General features: G+C 38.6%; 1 protein-coding gene across 1 annotated transcript in view; it reads left to right on the top strand.

Annotated features, from left to right (window-relative positions):
- The first annotated feature begins 6,124 nt into the window (after positions 1-6,124).
- Positions 6,125-23,266, top strand: part of cntn2 (contactin 2) — a 56,492-nt gene continuing 39,350 nt past the window's right edge. The window contains exon 1 of the mRNA XM_041782973.1: positions 6,125-6,384. The gene's annotated coding sequence lies outside the window, so the exon portion shown is untranslated. The remainder of the gene's footprint in view (positions 6,385-23,266) is intronic.

Below are 23,266 nucleotides of genomic sequence, written 5' to 3'. Positions count from 1 at the left end.
AATATAAACCAACATGTACTGTAAAATATAAACCAACATGTACTGTAAAATTTAAACCAACATGTACTGTAAAATTTAAACCAACATGTACTGTTAAATATAAAACATCTAACTGTGTTCAGAGCTTTAAAAATCTAAATCTAATTCTGTCCTCTTGTCTGTGGTTTTCTGTGGTTTTTTAAGGTTTGAAAAGTGTCCTGTGTACAGCCGGCCTGAGGCCAAGAACAGTTAAAACACTAAATGGTTCATTAACATTGAGAATCATTTTTAAAGCACAGAGAATAAACCATCCCTGCTCTGCTCAGTGAGGCCACTGCTTTAAACTTCATCTCATCACTTTTTACATTTATCATTGAGTCATTTGATTAAGTGACGGAGTCAATCCATTTACTACAGGGACACTGAGACAGCTGGATGATTTGTGGATGCTGCAGCCTGACGTGTCTTTATGCAGAGCAGAAAATGAAAATGAATAGGATGTCAAGGGGCACGCGGGCAGACAGTAGAGGTCGTGTGTGTGTATGGGGGTAAAACCCAGACGGGGTGCCGGGGGAGATGGTGAATCAGTCTGGGGTAACCTGACACCACCAGGAGCAGATACACACATATTCTATTTTCATATATTTACAGTGTAAGACAAAAAAAGCACATTTGTATTTAAGTTTGACCTGGAGGAGAAAAGTTACAGTAGAAAAATGACAACCATTGTTTCGAACTAAGATCGTTTGATTAACAGACTAACTAAAGAAAGAAGTGAAAAACTTTCTAACGATCTAAATCCAGAATTCAGTCACATGTAGATAGTGTTTTCACGTGTCTACAGCGACTAGATTCCAACATTTCTAGAGAGTTGACCATAGACTGTAGAAAGAATTGGACAAACCTCGTGTGACGTCAGTCGTCTGCTTACAATAGGCGGACTCAAATGGCTTTTGAAGCCCATTTGTGGATGCTTCCATATCGAAATCGCAGTCTCAATGAACTTTAGATCAACCTAACGGCCCGCCCACTAAGCACGACTTCCTGTCAGCCTGCTAGCTAGCATTCCAGTTGACAGAAACAGAGCCTCTGCCTGCCGAGCTATCTGTCAATCAAATGAGATTATATTTATCCTAAATATAATCCAAATGATCGTGGAACAAAAAAATTCACTCCCTGTACAGTGGGAGCACAATAAGACTCTAGCTAATGAGACACGTTTGGTGTTTTGAACCAGGCTGTAAACCGGTTCAAAAAACCGGCTGTTTAACGTGTGCAGACGGAACTTTTTTCTTTCTTTTTTTACAGTATTTCTGTGATTTTCCCAGCTGCTCTCTGGAGGCCGTCATCCTGGCTTCTCGTTATCTGACGACCCAAACAACAGCGTGGATTATTGCTGATTAATTAAGCAGCGATCAGTCTTTGTAGAGCGATCAGTGATCATGGTGGAGCTCTGCAGGCCGTCTGCTGCTGTCAGAGGATCACCCCGTCACTATAATTGCTGTCTCTTTGTATGATCAGCTCTGCACTAATGATCCTGGGGTTAAAATATGAAACTATAGAGCATGAATCAGAGCTCATTAATCTCCCCATAATAAATATAATTCATCAGGGGACGTTGTCATGGCCGTCTCTGTGTCAGAAACACTTTGATTTATAGTTTTTAACGCTGTCCGATGTGTATAATGAGGCTCATAGCTGAGGTTTGTGTCTACCTTTTAATGCTTGTATTTACACATAGACTAACATTTACAGATACTTTTAAGTTTGATATACAGGGAGTTTGAATATAGAATGGTATAAATGACATCAATGCGACCAAAGAGAATTTTTGTTTTTTTTTACAACACTTGCAGCAGGTCAAACATACAGGAAAAAGAATGTTACATCCCCAGTGTTCCATTCTTTAGTCTCTTTTTTGATCAGACAAATCACCATGGGGATCACATCACATGCAAATCATTAAACTTGGCAGAGATGATTCCCGCAATATTTTAACACAAATTGGATTCAAAAGATGTGGGATATTTTCATGTTTTGTAGGATTTATAGGTGATTTAGCTAAAATACTACTTCATGCTGCCAGTTGGAGGCGCTGTGTTTTAGAGAAAAAATGTTCTTGGGCCATTTGTTGAGTCACACATTTCCAAAAAGCACACAAAATCTAGTTCTGTTACAACAATGTTATGGTTAGTTACACTAGTTTGAGCTGTTCTGGTGGGACAGCACTGCTAAAATCGTAACTCAACGTGTTGCCCCTCCCCCGCACTTCAATGAAAATTCACAGATATTGATGTCATGTCAATATGTTCAGACATGCACTAAAACTAAGGCTGATAAATTTAGAGCTGTTTGGATGTCATGGATGTTTCCGTGACAGCAAGATCCTATGTTTTGGAAAGATAGCTAACTTCGAGGAGCCGCCATGGCCACGCCTTTCGACTAATTAGAAAATTCCGAATAACTTTTGACTGAAATATGCTGTATCTAACAGAAAACAATCAAAACATCAAATCTCCCTGTTCGATTTACGACATTGGTCCAAGAGGCTTTTTTCTATGTCCTGCCATGACACGCATGTCCACAAATGTTCTAAATCATAGGGTGAACCTGCTGGAGGGCTGAATTTTTAAAAGTTGTGCCATGGAGCCAATAGGCTGCGCCCACCAACAAACATGTAAATTATCTCGGCATGCCAGTGAGACATTTTCTGCCAAGTTTCATTGCTTTACACATATCATAAGCCCTTGAAAATTCTGCGTCCTGTCTCATGGCGAACAAAAATCTGCATGGCCAAGCGTTTTTACGTAAACTTTTGATCTTTGAATATGCATAATGTTGACTCCTTGGGAAGTGTCTAAGCAAATGTCAGCATGGTTTGGCCTACCTCATAGGACACGTGACATGAACTTCTTCCTGTTGCCAGAGGGTAGCGCTGCACAATTTATCAAAATGTCAAATATGAACTTGTTCCTGCCCGGACAGATATCAAGGACATAAGAATGGTCTTAAATGTGATGATGTATACCATAGTTATGACTGTTCAAACATTTGTGGCGAGACAAAATGTTGACTTTTATTTTCGTCGCCCCATCGAAGCCACGCCCACTGACAAAAAGTCACAGATTTTTGCACAGACATGAATCCACTTCTTAAGGCCTTCCTGGCACTAATTTGACATGGATCCTTTTAATTTTCTTGAAACAGCAGCTTGTATCGTAAACCTTGACATTCCTGTCACCACTAGGAGGCGCTATAATGTATGTTAAAACTGACCATATAAATGTATGCAGGCATGGACCCTTCATAACCACAGGAAGTTTCAGTCTGACTGGACTTTGCACAGCTGAACAGCCTTTGTCAAAAAATATGCAAGTTGGATGGTTCGCCACAGCCACGCACTCTGACTTATACAAACTTAAGAAACTTTGAATCATCGATGTCTCCTCTAGCTCTGTGCCAAAGTACAAACATGAAATCCCTTGGACTAGTTACATCAAGTATGACCCCTGGAACAGACCTTAAACCCTTCAATTTTGGCTAATTGATTCAAAATGGCGTATTTCCTGTTAGAGATAGAAACATGGTCCCTGTGGGTTTTTTGTAGATCTCTCCAAGACGCACCTACACACCAAATATCATAAATCTCTTTAAAACTGCCTTTTGACAGTGCTCCGTAAAAGCAAAAATCTTTATTTACCCGAAGACCTTCCAAGCATGCAAACACCTTTATTGATTTCACAGCTTTAACACAGTTTTACAGCTAATTTAAGTCGTATTTCGCTCAATTAATTGCATGTTTTGTTAGAATAGTCCCTTTTATGTTATCCTTTTCTTAGTTGGTCCTCTGATTTCATAGCCTACTTTTACTGCACATGTCCAAACTTTTATTGTTTCTTTTTTAAAAGTTAATATAAAAATATACGGTGGCGTATTGCATTCACTTGAAAATAAAAAAAATCCTCCTGTTTTTACAACATAAATATCTCATAAAAACAGGATTTTTTAAATTTATTTTTGATTTTCCAGTTTTTATGAGATACTATCAGGATTCCCCCTGACGGTCTCCTGCATGACTGGTTGCTGCATTTATCAGCCAGTAATTAGAGGTGCGGGGTCAATACAATACAGGTAAGGTAGGCTTTTTAATGTGTTTTAGGTAACCGTTACGTTTCATGCCACACTGTGTCAGCTAACTGTTCGTTTGACCTGTTCTCTTTGTGCTTGATGGTAACAGAGGAGGTAGTATCTTGTAAAAACAGTGAAGTCCAAAATAAATAAATTCCTGTTTTTATGAGCTAGTATCTCGTAAAAACAGGAGGATTTTTTTTTTATTTTCAAGTGAATACAATACGCCACCGTAAAAATATGTGTCTGAAAATTTAAATACATTTAAAAATTTAAGAATTTAGATTTTGGAACTAACCGAATAGAGCCTGATGGCTACATGTTAGCACAATCCTTCAGTTTAATCAAATGTTTTTGTGTTTAATGTAGTTGACCTTTAGGGCCACCGTACATTGATTATATAGAAGTGAATTTCATGAAAGAAAAAAGGATTTTTAAAGCATCTTTTAACCACCAGAACACTATTAGAGTAAATGTTTGAGATATATAAGAGAAAATCTCATTTTTGGAAAATAAAATATGATGCATTGTGTCTCCCTGCAGTGGTAAATTAAGGGGGCGGGCTCTCTGTGACGCCATTGTTCCCTGGGGGGCAGTGTCATGGAGGGGAGGGGGCGGTGAGCAGCACCTGCCGCCTCCGAGCTTCACTTCCAGGCTGCAGAACAACAAAAGGAGGTGCAGAGCTCCTCCGCTCCTCCTCACAACAGATGCTGCATCAAGCTGTCTGCAGAGGGAACAGGAAACACCGCAGCACAGTGTTCAAGCTTCAAAATAAAAGTCGGTTTGACGCCTGATCACTTAAAGAGAGACAACGTCTACACTGAACTGTTAGAAGTATTTAGTGCTGTAAGGAAAAGAAGGAAACTGTCTAAAACATGAATTCAGGCTTTGTTTAAATGTTTTGTGAGTTATGTTCCCATGTTATGAATTATTAAATGATAGACTGTAATCTTGGGGATTATAAAGAGTGATAGAATTTTAAAAATAGGTCGACAAGAGCTGAAACTCACAAAAATGTAAAAAATAATCCATCCAAACATCATGTTCTCAAAGGAAAAGGTTGGCAACATTTTGGTATGCCTGGAAATGATAATAAAAAATAAATCACACATTATTATGTGACTTGGGATTTCCTTTTTTTCTTTCAAAAAGTCAGAGTTGTGACTTTTATCACAATTTATAATTATTTCTAAAAATTTAAAAAGGTTGTGTTTAAGAAAATTAAGTCAGAATTCTGATTTTGATCTAAAATTTTTTACTTATTTTCCCAGAATCTGAAAAATTTTGTACCTTGGATTTTTTTCAGTGGCCCTAATCTTTTTCCAGAGTTATAATTGTCAGTTATTTGTCTCTATCCATCCACATCACTTTATATGAAAGGTTCCTTTATTTTAATTTTCTATATCTATATCAAAAGACAGTATTATTCTCTTTATTTTGGCTTGTTCTGGTTATTATATATAGTTCATAATTAAACCTACTCAGTCTTTTTGTGGTTTCTGAATATAACTGTCTTTTACCAAAAACATGGGTAATAAGAGCCGAAAAACTACATAGAAGGTATTTAAGCTGTATGTGGTTAAAGACATCATCTAATTATGTTCTCTTGATGAATTATTAACATTCTTCTTCATATTTTAAATATCATTCATATTTAGCTTTTATATTTGGACTTAAAAAGACAGCTATATATGCTATAAAATGCTACAGTTAGCCGCTGTGTGAGCTGGATGCTAACAAACTTAGCAACAAAAGAAATCCACAGAATAAAGAAAAGATAAATATGCATCAAAACTACTAATGCTTGTAATATTGAGTGCGAAAAATTATTTAATCAAGATTAGGGTGACAAAAAACGTATAAACAGAGACTGATGTAGTTTAAAATATGCTAAAATTAGCTGGACGCTAGCAGTGAGCTGAGCGGACTTTTATTTTGTAAGCGACAAGCGGAAGTGATTCACCATGATTTTGGCGGGCTTGACGCTGGTGAAGCACAGCAGAAGGTGTTTGAAAGAAGGAGGGATGAGGAAGAGGAGAGGAGGAAAGTAGAGCCACGGAGAGGAGGAGAGGAGAGTAGCGGACCGTCCTTGACTCAGGCTAACGGAGCATTTAAGAGCTCAGAGGAGGAGAAGAGGAGGAGAGGAGGACAACCAGAGGAGGGGGATATCCAGGAGGAGCATCCGTCTCCTATCGCCGAGGTACCGAGCGGAATCACCCCGCCTCCTGCGCATCCTCCGAGGCTCCGCATCGCCGCTGTCCGGCCCTCATCATCCAGGTAAACAGACCGACACCTCCTAGCAGACACCGCTATACCTTTACCGTCACCTCCACGCGGTTTAACACATGACGAAGAGCAGGAAATGACCACGGCAGCGGGATTTCTGGGTGTTTTAGCAGCTTCGGCTGGATGAATGGGCTCTCCCGGTGTCCTGTATTTTGACGCAGCTCTGACGGTTACAAAACCAACGTGCGTTTTTCTGCCGTTACAGCAAACTTGACGGTAAATCTGGATGTTTTGTTGTTCGGCTTCACCGGAGACACGGTGTCGTGTGCCGAGGCGATGATGGTGGGCTAATGTCATCACGACTGTGTGGGAAAATCATCATTAATGGAGTCTAACTTTGAGTGTTTTTGTGCTGTAAACGGTGCCAAAGTTAGTTCATCAGATCATCCCCGTCTGTCTGCTCTGTCTTTGTCATCATGAATGTTTAACCTTCTGAGAACCTGCATGAGGACAGTTACATTGTGGCTTTCCTACATCCTGGGAGAAAACTGTGCAGAATTTACAGTAAAAAGTCAAGTAAGTTGCTCGGAATGTCTAGAGAATTCGCTTTAAAATTTCAGGAATTTTCTTGAATGTATTTAAAGATCTGTGCTCTGAACTTTTTAAGGTACTTTTATTGGAATCTGGGGAATTTATTTTTAAAGCTTTCTGAATTTGATTTGGGTTAGGGTATTTCCTCTAAATTTTCTTGAATTTTCATGGAATATTTAGGGAAATTTCTTAGGATGCTTTGATAATTTGTTTTTAAATTTTTGTAATTATCCATGGAATTTTGGGGGAATTTATTTGTACATTTTTGTGAATTTTAATCGAATTTTTTGGTGGATTTTGCTTTGAAATTTGGGGGAATTTGGCTGATATTTTATGCAGAAATTGTCATTGAATTTTGGTTGAATAAAATTATGTATCTCTATAGGCTTTTTCAGAAAATTTTACTGAAAAGTTTGGGGATTATTGGAGGTCATTTGGGGTATTTTTTAAAGGGATTTTTGGAATATAATCACCATTTTTGGTAATGTCTTGGAAAATCGGTTATTTTGTAATGTTTTGGAAATCTCTGACCATATTAAGGAGAATTTTCCAAGACTTCCAAAACTTTAAGGGGAATTTAATTCATACCTGTCCTGACTGAACGCCCTCCTACCATCTGGCCAAAACACTAAAAATTTCTTAAACATCAGTTACAAAAATGTTGGGGGTTGAACATAAGATAAGCCTCCTGTCCTAATTTTTGAGTGAAAATTATTTCCTGTCCAGAGACAGTGCCCAGGTTAAACTTAATGGAACTTATTCTAAATAAGTGGGAGAAACTAAAAATGCATTCCAAACTAAAGCTAAGCTCTCGGGGTGATATAACATGACTCCATCTTCACCTTTAGCCCAGATGATGAGATGCTAATATGCTGTAAAGTCATTCTGAATAAAGTAGGTAAGGTATTCTGAATATAGGCAGTTTAACCATCAGGCTAATTGTCAGGCATTAAAATGGCAGAATTCCTGTAAGGTCTGAAGACATCATCTCCTAAGGCAAGGATGGAATGTTTTATTAGCAGTTTTCCTAAAAGGCAAATTGCCTATGAATTCCAGAATTCCTATAAGCTTTGAAGACATCATTTTCAAATGCAAAGGATGGAACGTTTTTATGCGCTTTTAAAAAATCATCTCTAAAGGTCAGGATTGAATGTTTTATATGCTCTGAAGATATCTTCAAAGGCAGAGGATGGAATGTTTTCTCAGCTTTGATTACATCATCTATAAAGACAAAGATAAAATGATGTACAAGATTCAATGACATCATCTTTAAAGGCAGAGGATGGTACGTTTTTTATGCTTTCATGATTAAATCTTTAAAGATTTAGGAATACATGTTTTATATGATATGATGACACCATCTTTGGACAGAGGATGGAATGTTTTGAAAGCTTTTATGACATCATCTTTAAAGGCTTAGGATGGAAAGTTTTATAAGCTTTGATGACATCATCTTTAAAGGCTTAGGATGGAATGTTTTATAAGCTTTGATGACATCATTTTTAAAAGGCTAAGGATGGAATGTTTTATAAGCTTTGATGACATCATCTTGAAAGGCTAAGGATGGAATGTTTTATAAACTTTTATGACATTATCTTTAAAGGCTAAGGATGGAACGTTTTATAAGCTTTGATGACATCATCTTGAAAGGCTAAGGATGGAATATTTTATAAACTTTTATGACATCATCTTTAAAGGCTAAGGATGGAATGTTTTTTAAGCTTTTATGACATCATCTTTAAAGGCTAAGGATGGAATGTTTTATAAACTTTTATGACATCATCTTTAAAGGCTAAGGATAGAATGTTTTATAAACTTTTATGACATCATCTTTAAAGGCTCAGGATGGAATGTTTTTTAAGCTTTTATGACATCATCTTTAAAGGCTAAGGATGGAATGTTTTAGAAGCTTTGATGACATCTTTAAAGGTAGAGGATAGAATGTTTTATAAGCTTTGATGACATCTTTAAAGGCTTAGGATAGAATGTTTTAGAAGCTTTGTTGACATCTTTAAAGGTAGAGGATAGAATGTTTTATAAGCTTTGATGACATCATCTTTAAAGGCTTAGGATAGAATGTTTTAGAAGCTTTGATGACATCTTTAAAGGTAGAGGATAGAATGTTTTAGAAGCTTTGATGACATCATCTTTAAAGGCTTAGGATAGAATGTTTTATAAGCTTTGATGACATCATCTTTAAAGGCTAAGGATGCAATGTTTATGTTTGACAACATTATCTTTAAAGGTAGAGGATGGAATGTTTTATAAGCTTGGGAGTTTTGTGCCTTTTCCTTCCCTTTGCCAAATAGAATGCTTTAGTGGGTAACTTTTTGGAAAGCTGGTGGATTTGGTGCCTCACCAGTCTGTTGGTTCATTCATTTAGGCGTCTAGTCACCGTCTAGACCAGCGATTTCCAACCTGTGGGCCGCGGCCCCCTGGTGGGCCACAGAGGTATTGCAAGTGGGCCGCCAAATCATTTCCAAAATAGTATGATTTTTTTTTTTGGGTCGGGGGGGGGTAATTATATAAAAATAAAAATATACAAAATAGTGTTTTATTACTGAAACTCAGTTAAATTTAAAAGGATATTAGAAATGTTCAAATATTCTTTTTGTTATTTTGTTTTTCCTTCAAGTATTAGACATGTGACAAGTTAATGAGAGACAGGAACTTTTGCTGTTATCTAGGGGTTATTGTGTTGACAGCTTCTTGAAAACTGTAATACTGAAGGTGTTTCAACATGTTGCAGATGCTGTGTTAGCAACTGTGGAGCTTCCAACATTTTTCTCCTGTATTCAGTTCAGTCCTTTATGTTCAATCTTCAATTTAAAAAAGTGCTCTGAGAACGCATTATATGGCAGTGTTTCCCATACATTCATTAGGCCCACCACAGGTAGATTCTGGTGCTACCTGTTCACCCTCGGTCTGTGAATGTAGCGTGTCGTTAAAATGACTATATCGCAAATTTTTGGGTATAAGTTATGTGGAAGCTATGAGCCGCCAGCGTGCATTTCTCACCAGAGTTTCACTTCTACCATTGTCCCTGAATGCATCTCTCAAAGCAGAGAGCTCACTCTCTCTCCTGCGCCTGCGCCCATTCAGAAAAATCCTTTGCACATGCGCATCAGCGGCGAGAAGAAAGGAAAGAGGAAGGTAAACAGAGCAGCATGGCTAGTTAGTGGGGAGTTAGCTGACTTTGGAGACAGCAAGAAACAGCACTGGATCTGCAGCGTTGAGCAGATAAGGAAGAGGTCGAACTCACGCGGTATTCGTTCAAATACGCCACAAGATGACTCAGAGATAACGGCGGGAGTAACACAACACGTCACTAAAGACATGAGCCCAGTGTTGTTGAAAAGCCAGGATTTTAAAAATCTCATAAAGACACTTAACCAGAATGCGAGATTTGCCTGGGTGCAAACATTTTGCTGAAAACTCCCTGCCAGAGTCGTACATGTCAGAGAGAAGACGTCCAGCAGCGGAAAAATGTGATCCCCTTCTCCACAACAACGGAGACTTATCTCAGCCTTACAGTTCCTGCCTCCAGATGAGCTTTTCCCCCATGATCACACAGGAGAGTTTCATGAATAAGGTCTAAAGATGCTCTCAGCTCATGAACTTGTCAGAAACTGCTCCAGCGTTCATCAGCACAGATAGCGGACTAATATAATCACAGCTGGGCCTGAATGGAGGACTAGACTGCAGGGTTTAGGTCTTCATGCATAATTGGTGAGTTTTGCTTCACCCTTAATGAGGAAAATAATCATTTTATAATCATCAATGGTAAACATAACACAGAAGACATTTCAGGACTTTCCATACACTGTAAAAGACAGAGTATTTCATGATTTATGTATTTTTGATTTATTAGTGAAAGATTGAATGAAGTACTTTTCAAAATAAAACAGCTAAATTTGACTTTATGTTGATATTTACTTTCTGCATATAATTTTATTAAAAATCCAATAGAACAGTGTATTTTTATCACCAAACTAGTGCCATTTGGGGTTGAATTTAATACAGCTGCTGAGAGGCCATTTCAAAATATTGCGATATATATTGTGTATCAGGATATGGGGTCGGAGGTGGGCCGTGAAAACTTTTGGAACTTAAAAGTGGGCCCTGAGTTGGAAAAGGTTGGGAACCACTGGTCTAGACTTTCTTTTTACGTTTAACATTCTCCTTAATAACCATTATCATTTGTGGCATTTAACATAAAGAATGGTTGATTGATTTAGTCCAGAATCACTTCTTTAGACGGGTATAGGCTTTAGCCTTTTTCTTACTGGAATCCATACCTATTAGAAAGGATGCACAACATTATCATCAAGGTATTGGCAGACAGTCCAGTCAATATTTTAATACTGGCTGTGAATACCAGTTGTATGAATAAGTTTGTGGGATTTTAGGCAGGACCAGCAGACCCCCATAAGCTGAATTATTTTCTTTGTTAGTCTTACAATTTCAAATGTCTTTTCAGGCCCAAAGTTTTTAGTCTAAACTACTTTATTATAGGGCTGAACCATTTGCAAAAATAATCGAATTGTGATTTAGTATGCGATTAATCTTAGGTCAATCTTAAATATTTTTGGACAAATTCAAGTAATAAATAAGACCATGTGATTGAAAACGATGAAATAATTTCAGAAGCAATAACACATAGCAGCATGAATCTGAATATGAGGGTGCAACAAGCTTCAAACTATAAAGGAGGTGGCTGGGGTGGAGGAGGTGAGGCTGGCTACCAGTGGAGGTATGACTTTCGTGAAGTAATGCTAGTCTTCATCAGTTTTATTTAGAATGAGCTAACTATTTTGGCTCGTATTGCTAATGTGATGTCATTTCCTTTGTTTAAGGGCGTTATCGTTTTATGTCCCTCATTTTGATTAAGAAAAACACTCATAAAACATGTACAGGAGGATTTCTGTAACAATTATAGAAAAAATTACACTTAAATGTTTGCATAATGTGCATAAAATCTCTGCAAAAAATGTTTTATTAAACTGATATTTTGTCACATTTCAAGTTAAAGAAATATTGCAACTTAAGCGATTTGTAAATTGCAGCAGGCCATATTGTGATTAAATATAATTTGCGAAGAAATGCCCAGCCCTTTATGATATCAGTATCAGCCAGTGAATCTGTGAAAATAGGCATATTGGATATCAACAAAAATCTAATTTTGTACACCCCTATTTGACCCCATAGCACAAGGAAATAGAGATCCTATTGGGCAGTAAACTCATGCTCACTTTATGAGTTGCACAGATACATTGTTTGAAAAGTTTGAAGCTGGAGAGGACTGAGGGAAAGCCTGTCTCTGTGTATTTGTGGACTGTAGACTGTGCTCTCTTTGTTTTAAAGTAGGACCCAAGATCTGCAGGTTTATAAAGCTCTGGTACTTTTTAAAGCTCTGATCATCTGTGTCATTTAAAACCCATCCTGTTGATGAGTATCCAAAACTCTGACTCTTGGGTTCCTTCCTTTCCTCGCTCTGAGTGCTCTTCCTGAAGGCAGCGATCGATGGACGGATGGAGGAGGAACACATCAGACTCCATCTGTGCTCCATCACCACTCAGCCCAACAGTAGAGGCTTTCTCTCTCTGAGTCTGCAGCTCTTTGTTCTTTAATGACCCACAGAGCAGAGGGCACTGATATCTAACACTGATACGAGCTGTGGCACCCCGAGGTTACTGCTGACCCGCCCCACCGCTGCAGACGGTCTGACAGATGTGATGATAGGAAGCTAACGGGACAGATTGGTCTCTGTTCCAACATCAGAAATCGCTCAATGAGTGAAACTCCAAGTGACGGTCAGATTCCTCACATTTTCACTTTTATCATTCGTGTGACGTCTCTTTTAGATTGCTGCTCCCCAAAACTACAGAAACACTGGAAAGAATGAACTTCTCTCTGTGGTTTTATATCATAATTCATCTCCTCAGACTCCAGCAGACATTCATCAGACATTTTTCAGCTTTCTTGAACATCATGTTTGCTTAATTTTTCCTTTTTCTTAACACTAAAGTTGTTAATATCTTTGATACTTTGTCATTTTTGATTGCATGTGTTTTGAAATGATTAAGTCGATGTTTTTTTATGATAATTAGCATCAGAACGTTTAGATGCTGAAATTTTAAAAATACAGTCATATTTTTAACGAAAAGCTGCAGAGAGAGAGAGAGAGCACTGCCTCAATCCTGCTACTACGTTAGCAATGTTATTTGTGCTGTTCAGACTAATGTGGGATTCCTTTGTCTCTACTTGTCCAAACATTGCCAACATATTTCTCTGTCAGATGAGCTGCTGATGGTTTTTGACCAGTTATGTCCACTTAAACAGACTAAATCCAGTTAAAATGCTCCATCAGTCTCATGGCACGGCTGGCAGCCTGGAATGTGTTCTGTCACCATCCTGATGTTTCAGTTAAAAGGAAGGCCTTGTCCACACAGAGGGGGGCATTTTTAAAAACGGAGGTTTTTCTCATCCTGACACACCAGATGGATTTTTCTCACATGCATCTGGAAAAAAACGAGGTGCGCTGAGAGTATAACTCTGTAGAGAACTGCATAACGTAAACCATGGCGACTGTCTGAGGTGTATAGGCGGAGGGCCCCTGCTGTCTGGAGGTGTTGAACCTGTAGATAGCATCTAAATGAAAGCTCAGTGAAGCAGAGCAGGACGATGCTCAGCAGACAGTTAATGGACGCTCTGCAGCAGATAAATATCAAACCATTGATGTGAGGAGAGCTACAGCTGCACAGGTAGACACCTGTAACCCTGCTGTCATAGAGAACTCTGGGTAAAGATGCTCAGATGAGCTACCAGGACAGAGTGAAAGACTAACATCAGGCTTTTAGAGGAAATCATCCCTAACATATCAGGTGATAATGAGTCACATCTGTTGGACTTTAGCTACAGAGCCTCTCTCTGTTCAGGGCTATTTTCTCTTCTTTAGAGGAACTGGTCATAAAACCAGAATGAGACTGGGACTGGGCATCTTATGACTTGATTTAGTTGATCATGACGACTCTGTCAGCAATTTGATTTGATTCAGTATCGTGATGGATGCATCATGCTGCTGCAGGACAGCTGCATCCTTGATGACTGAAGTTTAAATGCAGTTTGTCAAAAAGGGGTTTGAATTCTTTTTAGACTTTTCTCAAATATCCACTCAGCCACAAGGATGAGCTGATTGGTCAGAGTTCACTGTGGTGTTAAAGCTGGTGAGCACAATAACCAAGAATGCATGCAGGGATTTATTAAAATATGAAGAATCTGGTGATTCTGGCGTTTGGCACATGGTCTGACCCTGTCAGCTGGGTTTGAGTTAGTCTGACATTTCTCCCTGATTAGTTCACTTTGCAGGATTTGGATTTTTATGTTTGTGACATAGACCTGGCTGCTTTCAGAGGTACAACCCTAAACTGGTTCAGATCTATAGATGTTCCCAGGTCAGACTTGACCTTTCATGTGGAGTCCCCCAAGGGTCTATTCTAGATCCTATCCTTTTTTCCTTTCCTTCCTCAGGGTTTGATTCCAAAAACACCTCTATGCAGACGACACACAGCTTTACCTGTCTTTAATAGAAGTGAATGAAACGTCTGCTGGACTGTGTGACTCACATTAAAGCCTGGATGACCTTTAGCTTTTTTAATGACAGGGAGACTGAAAGCATTGTGTTTGACTTTGTCTGCGATGCCCTTCTTACACGTACATCTCAAAATATTAGAATATCTTGAAAAAGTTCAATATTTTTTGCCATTTTTTTCTGAAAGTAAAACCCATAGATTATACAGACTCATTACACATAGAGTGAAATATTTCAGGCCTTTATTTCTTGAAATGTTGATGATTATGGCTTACAGATAAGAAAACCCAAAATTCAGTGTCTCAGAAAATTACAGTCATGGACAAAAGTATTGGCACCCCTGGAATTTTTCCAGAAAATACACCATTTCTCCCAGAAATTGTTGCAATTACAAATGTTTTGGTATACATGTGTTTATTTCCTTTTTGTGCTTTGGAACAACACAAAAAATCTGAAGAAAAAAGCCAAAATTGACATAAGTTTACACAAAACTCAAAACTCAAAAAATGGGCCAGACAAAATGAACAATCAACATTTCAAGAAATAAAGGCTTGAAATATTTCACTCTCTGTGTAATGAGTCTATTTAATATATGGGTTTACCTTTCTGAAATGAGTGACAAAAAATATTGAACTTTTTCACGATATTCTAATTTTTTGAGATGTACCTGTATGGACCTGGGCTCCCTGCTGCTCAGGTTAAATCACATTTATCTGTAAATGAGTCTGACAGTGAGGTAGAAGTAGTGTTGCTGGAAATGGTCCACTTTGTAGCAGTGAAACTAAACTCTGCAGCGATGAGCGAAACCGGAGAAGTCTGACTGGGAGTGATGGATTGTTCCCCTCTCGTGTCTTTTTTGGACTCTGTGTGTTATCTTCTGGTGTTTTTAAGTCCAGTTGTGCAGTTAAAGAGAATAAAGTCTGTCTGAACGTAGGCAGAGGGTGACAGAGTGATCACATGAACCCAGGACCTCCAGGAGACTAGAGCTAGTTCAACGTCTTTAGAGGAAAATCCTGGTCTCATTTATCAGTCCTTCCTTCCTCTCTCCCCCCCCCTCCCTGTCTCTCCTGAAGCCCCTCGTCTTCACTCTGACAGTCACATCATCTCCGTCTGCTCCTCCACCGGGACTCTGTCGGCGCCTCTGTCAGACTCTGAGGTCACGGTGTCTGAGTCGGGGTCTCAGGAGAGCGGGTGACTCCAGATGGACAGTGTGGTGTTGGAGTAATGTAGTGTCATGATAGTGTCTGCTTGGTGACACAGAAGGATGGAGATACTGGAGACCAGGGGTGTCAAACTGAACTTTGGTCTAACCTGAGGGCCTAACAGGGTCAACATTCAACCATAAAATGCCAACCTTATTTTCACCAGAAATCAATTATGGGGCTAAAAAACTTGGTACTGATGATAAATGGTTTTGTGATTAAAAGGTGAACATAAGTTAAAAACTCAGAATCTGAGATAAAAGTCAAACTTTTAAGTTTAAAAGGTAAAAACATGACACTTAAAGTCAAAATAAGTTAAAGTTAGGAGTTGAAAAAGGAAAAAAAAAAAAAAAGTCAAAATCATGACTTTAAAAGGTCTGAATAGGAATTTAAATTTAGAATTATGAATCTAAAAGGTAAAAATCTGAGATAAAAAGTCAAACTTATAAGTGTAAAAGGTAAAAACATGACATTTAAAGTCAAAATAATGTTTTTAAAAGGCAAAATATGAGATAGAACACTGTTACCATTAATTTAAAAGCAAAAAACTGAGATAAAATTCAAAATCATGATTTTTAACAGTCAAAATCTGAGGTAAACATCGGAATCACGAGTTTCGAATGTCAAAATATGAAATAAAATTAAAAACTGTGTTTTTAAGGTAACAAATGAGAGAAAATTTAAAGTTAGGAGTTAAAAAGGTCAAAACATAAAAAAAAAACAGGAATGGGAAACAGAAAGACAGATGTTCAAAAAAGATTTTTTGCAAGTTTAAATTTTACTTTAGATGTGAACTTTTTTCCTTCAATCACATTTTTTTGTTCTCAGATGCTGATTAATGTTTGATGCAGAAGAAGTTTAGATTCAGTCTTTCTGACACCAAATGAACACATAAGAACAGACTCATCTCCCCCACATCCTGTGATCATGCTGTTATCTAGCGAGGACATTCCAGCTGACCAGAACCAGGTCACTGACATCCTCAAACACAGAAGAAGACTTTTTAATTTCATCTTCTAAAACTTCGATTAAAAAAGTTCACAAACTACTTTTTTCTCCATGATGAAGACTAGACTGTAGCTGGGTTTCCATGACACTTGGAAATGCGCAAAATCGAAATAGGGCAATAAAAATCGGTAATGGAAACACCAGAAATTTGAAAAAACTCTAAAATATCGCTAAAAAGAGGTTTTTCAGGCGTTTCGATATAGAAATGTATCACTAAAGTGCAATGGAAACACCTTTTCCGCATTTACAAGTCACGGGACGTGACGTACAGTGTCACGTGATCATTCACTCCGAGACAACATGGCGCGATACGCGTAAACAGAAGAAGAGACGAGACTTTTCTTAACATCATACTTCTACCCTTATGCGTGGCTTTTGCCATACATAGGGACTTTACCTCTGAACTATCATCCGTTGCCTTCATCTTTTGTTCAAAATTATCAAAGCAACCGCCGTAGATGTAACCAAAACTTTACAAACACGCAACAGGTTTTGAGCGTCAAGCTTCCCTGCAGCGGATTCATGCAAGATGAGATTTTACGAGAATTGCAAGGCCTATGCCCAAAACTCCCTTCAGTGGAAACGTATTCAAAGTGCAATTGTACTTAATCGAAATTTAAGGAATATCACTTTTATTTTGCGAAAAACTGTAATGGAAACCCAGCTTAAGATGGGCTAAAAATAGAACTTTGGTTTAGTTAGTTTACATCAAGGAGACTAAAACTAGACTGAAATGTTTGTGCTGGACTGGTGGGCGTTCAAAATCCATCAAAAACTTTTCTTCTCTTGATGCTACATTTGAACGCATCATGACTTTTAATTTACATTTTCTTTAAAGTCATTTGACTGAGCGGACCTTAAACGCAGTCCAATCTGGAGAGACATAAATTGGAGTGAACTGTGCCGTATCTTTGGCGTTTAGACTCCATCATGATGGCTCTGTTAGGGCTGTAGTCAACCAAAGAAAAACTTGGTCGACTAAAACCGCACCAGATCGTCAATTAATCGATTGGTCGTGGGACGGACCAAAATCATCCTTTTTAACAAAATTTTGCCACACCTCTGACTTTTTCAACATGTTGTCAATTAACAGGAAACGAAGTATAAACGTGCTTCACTGGCTTTGCTCTCCTCTAAGGTGGGAGGGTCCTAGTGACGTTATTTTGACTTTCTGGGTATTTAACCTGTAATTAATTACCCTTAAAGGCACGAGTAAATTATATTTGAATAGTTATATTCATAATTATTATTTTTTTTGTAAATTATATTTTGTAATGCTAGATAACTGAAAAAATAGAAACACATGATGTCTCCCTTCTCACCCCTGCAAAAAATGGATTCTTCCAATCAAAGTAGCACGTCTGATTGTTCGACCAATTGGATTTTTGTCGAACATGAGGTCATCAACCAACTAATCGACCGATCGACTTGAGGCTGTCAGCCCTAGACTCTGTGTACTTGAAGAGGTAGGGAGGCCACGTCTTGGTTTGAGTTGATGCTCAGTGCTGATGAGCTCTGAGCGTCTGTCCACTCCTCACAGGAACTGATGTGTGTTTTTGTACCAGAGATAAGATAAAGAGCCCAGAAGAGCCAGTATAGCAGCGAAAGCTTAAGCTCAGTGATTCCTGCGTTTCAGAAGTACAGAAGGAGGTTTTTACAGACCCAGGTTTCCATTCCTGATCAGGAGCCTTGCTATCAAACATGCTGAGTCCTCTGAGCGCTGAAGTGAAGCTGTGTCTTCAGAAGTGAGCCCTCTGTTAGTCATAGAGGATCTATTGTTCTGATGACAGCAGGGATTGTTTCAGATGAAGTCAGTCAACATGAAGTCATCATCTGCTGATAGTCAGACCATCAAACTGATCCATGAAGGCTCCTCTTCCTCAGGAGTTAGACTCTGATCATTACACCTCCGTGTATGCTGATTGGTTAATCACAGGTGTGCAGGTAAACAGTCATGAGGAGAAGGGAGACTTTATAAAGATTCAACACCCAGAGATGGCTGGTTCTCCTCCTGGCTCTCCTTATGGCTGGTCTTATTGGTCTGGTCTGATCTTCTCTGGTCTTGTCTGTCCATCCTCGTCTCATCTCTTCTCATTGGTCTGGTCAAATCTGATCTGATCTTGTCTGGTCTGGTCTGACCTGGTCTGGTCTCAATCTGGTCTGGTCTTATCTTGTCATGTCATGTCTCATCTTGTCTCATTGGTCTGGTCTGGTCCTTTCTTCTGGACCTTCTGTATTGTCTTGTTGTTTTGGTTTAATCTGGTCTTGTATCATCCTGTGTCATTGATCTGGCATGGTCTCATTGGTCTGGTCCGACCTTGTCTCGTGTCATCGTGTCCTGTTGGTCTTCTCTGATCTTGTCTGGTCTTATTTTGTCTCTCTAGTCAGGTCTGGTCTTATCTGGTCGGGTTGGGTCTAATCTCATTTTCTCATTGGTCTGGGCTACCAGTAGGGCTACTGGCTACTGGTCTGGTCTAGTTTTGTTTCATTAGGCTTGTCAGGTCATGCTAGTCTTGTCTTGTGGTCAGGCTGGTCTGGTCTTGTCTGGTCTCATTTTGTCTCGTTGTGGTCTGCTCTCATCTGGTCTGGTCTTCTCTGGTCTCATTTTGTCTCGCTAGTCAGGTCTGGTCTGGTCTTGTCTGGTCTCAGTTTGTCTCGTTGGTCTGATCTGGTCTTGTCTGGTCTCATTTTGTCTTGTTGATGTGGTCTGCTCTCTTCTGGTCTGGTTTGGCCTGGTCTCATTTTGTCTTGGTGTGGTCTGCTCTCGTCTGGTCTGGTCTTGTCTGGTCTCAGTTTGTCTTGTTGTGGTCTGCTCTAATCTGGTCTTGTGTCATTGGTGTGGTCTCATTTTGTCTCGTTGGTATGGTCTGCTCTGGTCTGGTCTGGTCTAGTCTGACTTTGTCTCGTTGGCGTGGTTTGCTCTCGACTGGTCTGGTCTTGTCTGGTCTCAGTTTGTCTCGTTGGTTTGATCTGGTCTTGTCTGGTCTCATTGGTGTGGTCTGCTCTCGTCTGGTCTGGTCTTCTGAACTAAGCGGCCCACTCCTTAAACCGTCTCAAGCACCACCTGTTCACCACAGCCTACAGTCTTCACTAAACCACCCCTTACACTCATCCTACCCCTCACATAGTTTGTCCATGTCTATGTGTTCCTTTAAAGCATCCTTGGGTTTCTTGAAAGGCGCTATATAAATTCATAATATTATTATTATTATTATTATTATTATTATTAAACCGACCTACCTGTGATTAAACATGTGTTCAACACAGAGCTGTCTACCAGCCTCACCTAGACACCCAGGAATCCTCTGGAGAAAATGAAGAGGGGCTGATGAACCAAAATAAAACAATGCTAATCCAAAGATCATGAGGATATGAGTGCTTAAACCTATCTTTGAATATCTTGTTATTTTTTCTATGGAGAGCATTGAACGTTATTGGTCAGTGCCTAAACCAAACTCTCACCACCAGACCCAGAATACTTCAGATAGTTCCCATAATGAGATATGACACAGTTAAAGTGGCAAATGTCAAACCAAATAGTCAGCAGATAGACAACCATTAACACTCACAATGGCCCCCTTTTACAAAAGCCCAGCTAACAAAACTGAATACACCTTACCAAAATACCTTAATACCAATAACAAGGCCACTCTGACCACCAAAACAAACTAACAAGCCATTGAATGTTCCCTGACAGATGTGAAAACACAAAGAGACTCAGAAAGGACAGACCAGAAATATGATAAGTTTTTTAACATGATTTGAGGTAATGTGTACAAATCTAGCATTAGCAGCTGCAGAGCAGATCTTCAGGGCCTCCTCTAGGGGATCCAGGACCCAAGGTTGGGAACCAGTGATAGTGTATCTGTTATATTAATCAGCCACAGACCAGATAATATCAGACGAAGTCTGATTGATGTAAGCCATACTGGTATGAGGGCATCAGGGCTACTGCCATAGTGGAACCACTGTCTCAGACTACCTTTAGATCCACTGAGGTCCACTGATAATGTTTATTTGGGACCAATAGCGATGCTTAATATTAGTAACTCTCAAAACCAATAACCAACAGTCGAGGCCAATATTTATTTTCAGCAAAAATTTAAATTTTCCAGTTAAACTTCTTATTATAAATTGGTTTAGATAAAAAAGTACAACAGTGATAAAGGTGAGTTTTTGGTTTTGAAGACTTTCACCTTTCACAATATGTATTTGTAATCAATCAGTTATTAATTAGCAATCAGTCAATCTTTGTATTGGACCAATTCATCACAAAAGACACGTTGAGATCCAGAAAAGTCCTCAACATCCCTAGCTTCTAGGGGTGTGACGAGACACTCACGAGATGAGACGAGATGAGATTTTGGCCCAGGAGACATGAGACGAGACGAGACTTTACACTTTTTTTCAATTTTGGAAAAAAAATTCATGAGTGGATAATATGTCCTTTATACAACTAAAGGTGATAATTACAACGCATTCAGGTCTATTAAGAAATGTTTGAATTAAGTACTGATTAGGCTATTAATGCTTCCAAAGAGTATGTTTTGTCTAACTTTGACTAAAACTGTACATTTTAATGCTCTTCAAATCAAACCTTTCATTTTAACAGTCTACAAAATCTTTAATTTACTACACTATGCTCTCATCGCTACAATTACAATAACTATTTTTAATAATATTAAAAACAGGATAATATTATTATACTTAATTACATATAATAAAAAATGATGATTTTAAAGTACTTTAAGCACTGTTTACAACAGACTGAAACATAAAGAGCTGCATCAGTAAAATCAAGCAATTTCTCGTCCTCTTTAAGGACATCCATATTTTAAACACTAAAAAGAAATATTTCTGTCAATAACACGTTTGCTGTAATTTAAAGAAATAGATTATCTTATCGTTTTGTGGTCTTTTTTTCTCATATGAGCTTTGACAGTGTTGGACACGACGCACGGATGAGCGTAAGTGTTAATGTGTGTGCGTTTGTGAGCGAGTGTGTCTCCCTGCTCTGTCTGTTGTCAGACAGCAAACAAGACGCGTTTAACTGGAGCTCTAACTTCGCTTTTGGGAGCTACTCTATGGTGCTCATACAGAGTTTGTTTTGCTAAGTTTACCGCTGCAGTCTGCAGACCCGTTGCACTACTCATGTTAAGCTTCTGACTGATGATACGCACAGCCAACAGCTGATGGATGACATGACGAAGCAGCGACTCAAAGTTACAAAGTCACAAACAGCGGCACTACCAGCATGTTTGCGCACATATACGAACTAAATAAACACTGTATTCTCCTCATGGAGAAGGCACAGGCTTTCACCTGCAGCAATTTATCAATTCACGCTGTTATGATGATGCATAGGCGGATCATGTGCGGCTCAAGTAGCGCACGAGGGGGTGTGGGAGGTTGGATACTGGATCAGCTCCGTTTCCTCATTTGCTCTCTCATCAGCAGTTTATAGTGTCCAGGCATCTTTGTGATCTTTTATAACTTCCAGTTTGGTATCGTCTTCTGTAAGGAGAGCTGCTGCTCCAAGTGTCTGCACAAGGTTGATCTCGCGAGACTGATTTTTCCGTGGCGTTTTGATCTCAAAAGATCTCGTGGCACGAGATTTTGTCTCTTCCCTACTAGCTTCACCAACAGTCCTCTGACTTTGAAGATGATGTCATCCTTTGAAGATATTAAACATTACATACTCTGCCTTTGATGATGATTTTGTTCTTTCAAGTTCTAGAAAATATTCCAATTCCTGCCTTTGATGATGTTGTCATCAAAGCTCATAAGACAGTCAATTCTTGCTTTTCAAGATGTCATCCTTTGAAGATTATACAACATTCCCTTTTTGCCTTTGAAGTTTGTTTGATCCTTCAATGTTTATAAAATATTCCTTCTTTGCCTTTGAAGATAATGTCATCCTTTATATCCTTTTATAAATCATTCTGTCCTTGTCTTTGATGATGATGTCATCCCGTTAAGTTTATTAAACCTTCCATCCTTACCTTTGAAGATAATGTCATTCTTTCAAGGTCATTCAATATTCAACTTTTTCCTTTAATGATGAGGTCATGCCCTTAAAGTTTTTTAAACATTCCGTACTATACCTTTGAAGATGATGTCATCCTTTAACGCTTATAAAACATTCCCTACTTGACTTGTATGATGTCATCTTTTAAAGTCTATGATGTCATCCTTCAACATTAGAAAACATTCCGTTCTTGCCTTTGAAAATGATGTCATTCCTTGAAGCTTATAAAACATTCCCTACTTGACTTGTATGATGTTATCTTTTAAAGACTATAATTATTTCCATCATCTTTTAAGATGATGTCATCCTTCAACATTAGAAAACATTCCGTACTATACCTCTGAAGATGATGTCATCCTTTAACTCTTATAAAACATTCCCTACTTGACTTGTATGATGTCTTCTTTTAAAGTCTGTAATTAATTTCATTGTCTTTTAAGATGATGTCATCCTTTAACATTAGAAAACATTCCGTTCTTGACTTTGAAGATGATGTCATTCCTTGAAGCTTAT

The sequence above is a fragment of the Cheilinus undulatus genome, linkage group 3 (assembly GCF_018320785.1).
Source record: "Cheilinus undulatus linkage group 3, ASM1832078v1, whole genome shotgun sequence".
NCBI lineage: Eukaryota > Metazoa > Chordata > Actinopteri > Labriformes > Labridae > Cheilinus > Cheilinus undulatus.
This window is presented reverse-complemented; position numbering and strand designations above follow the sequence as displayed.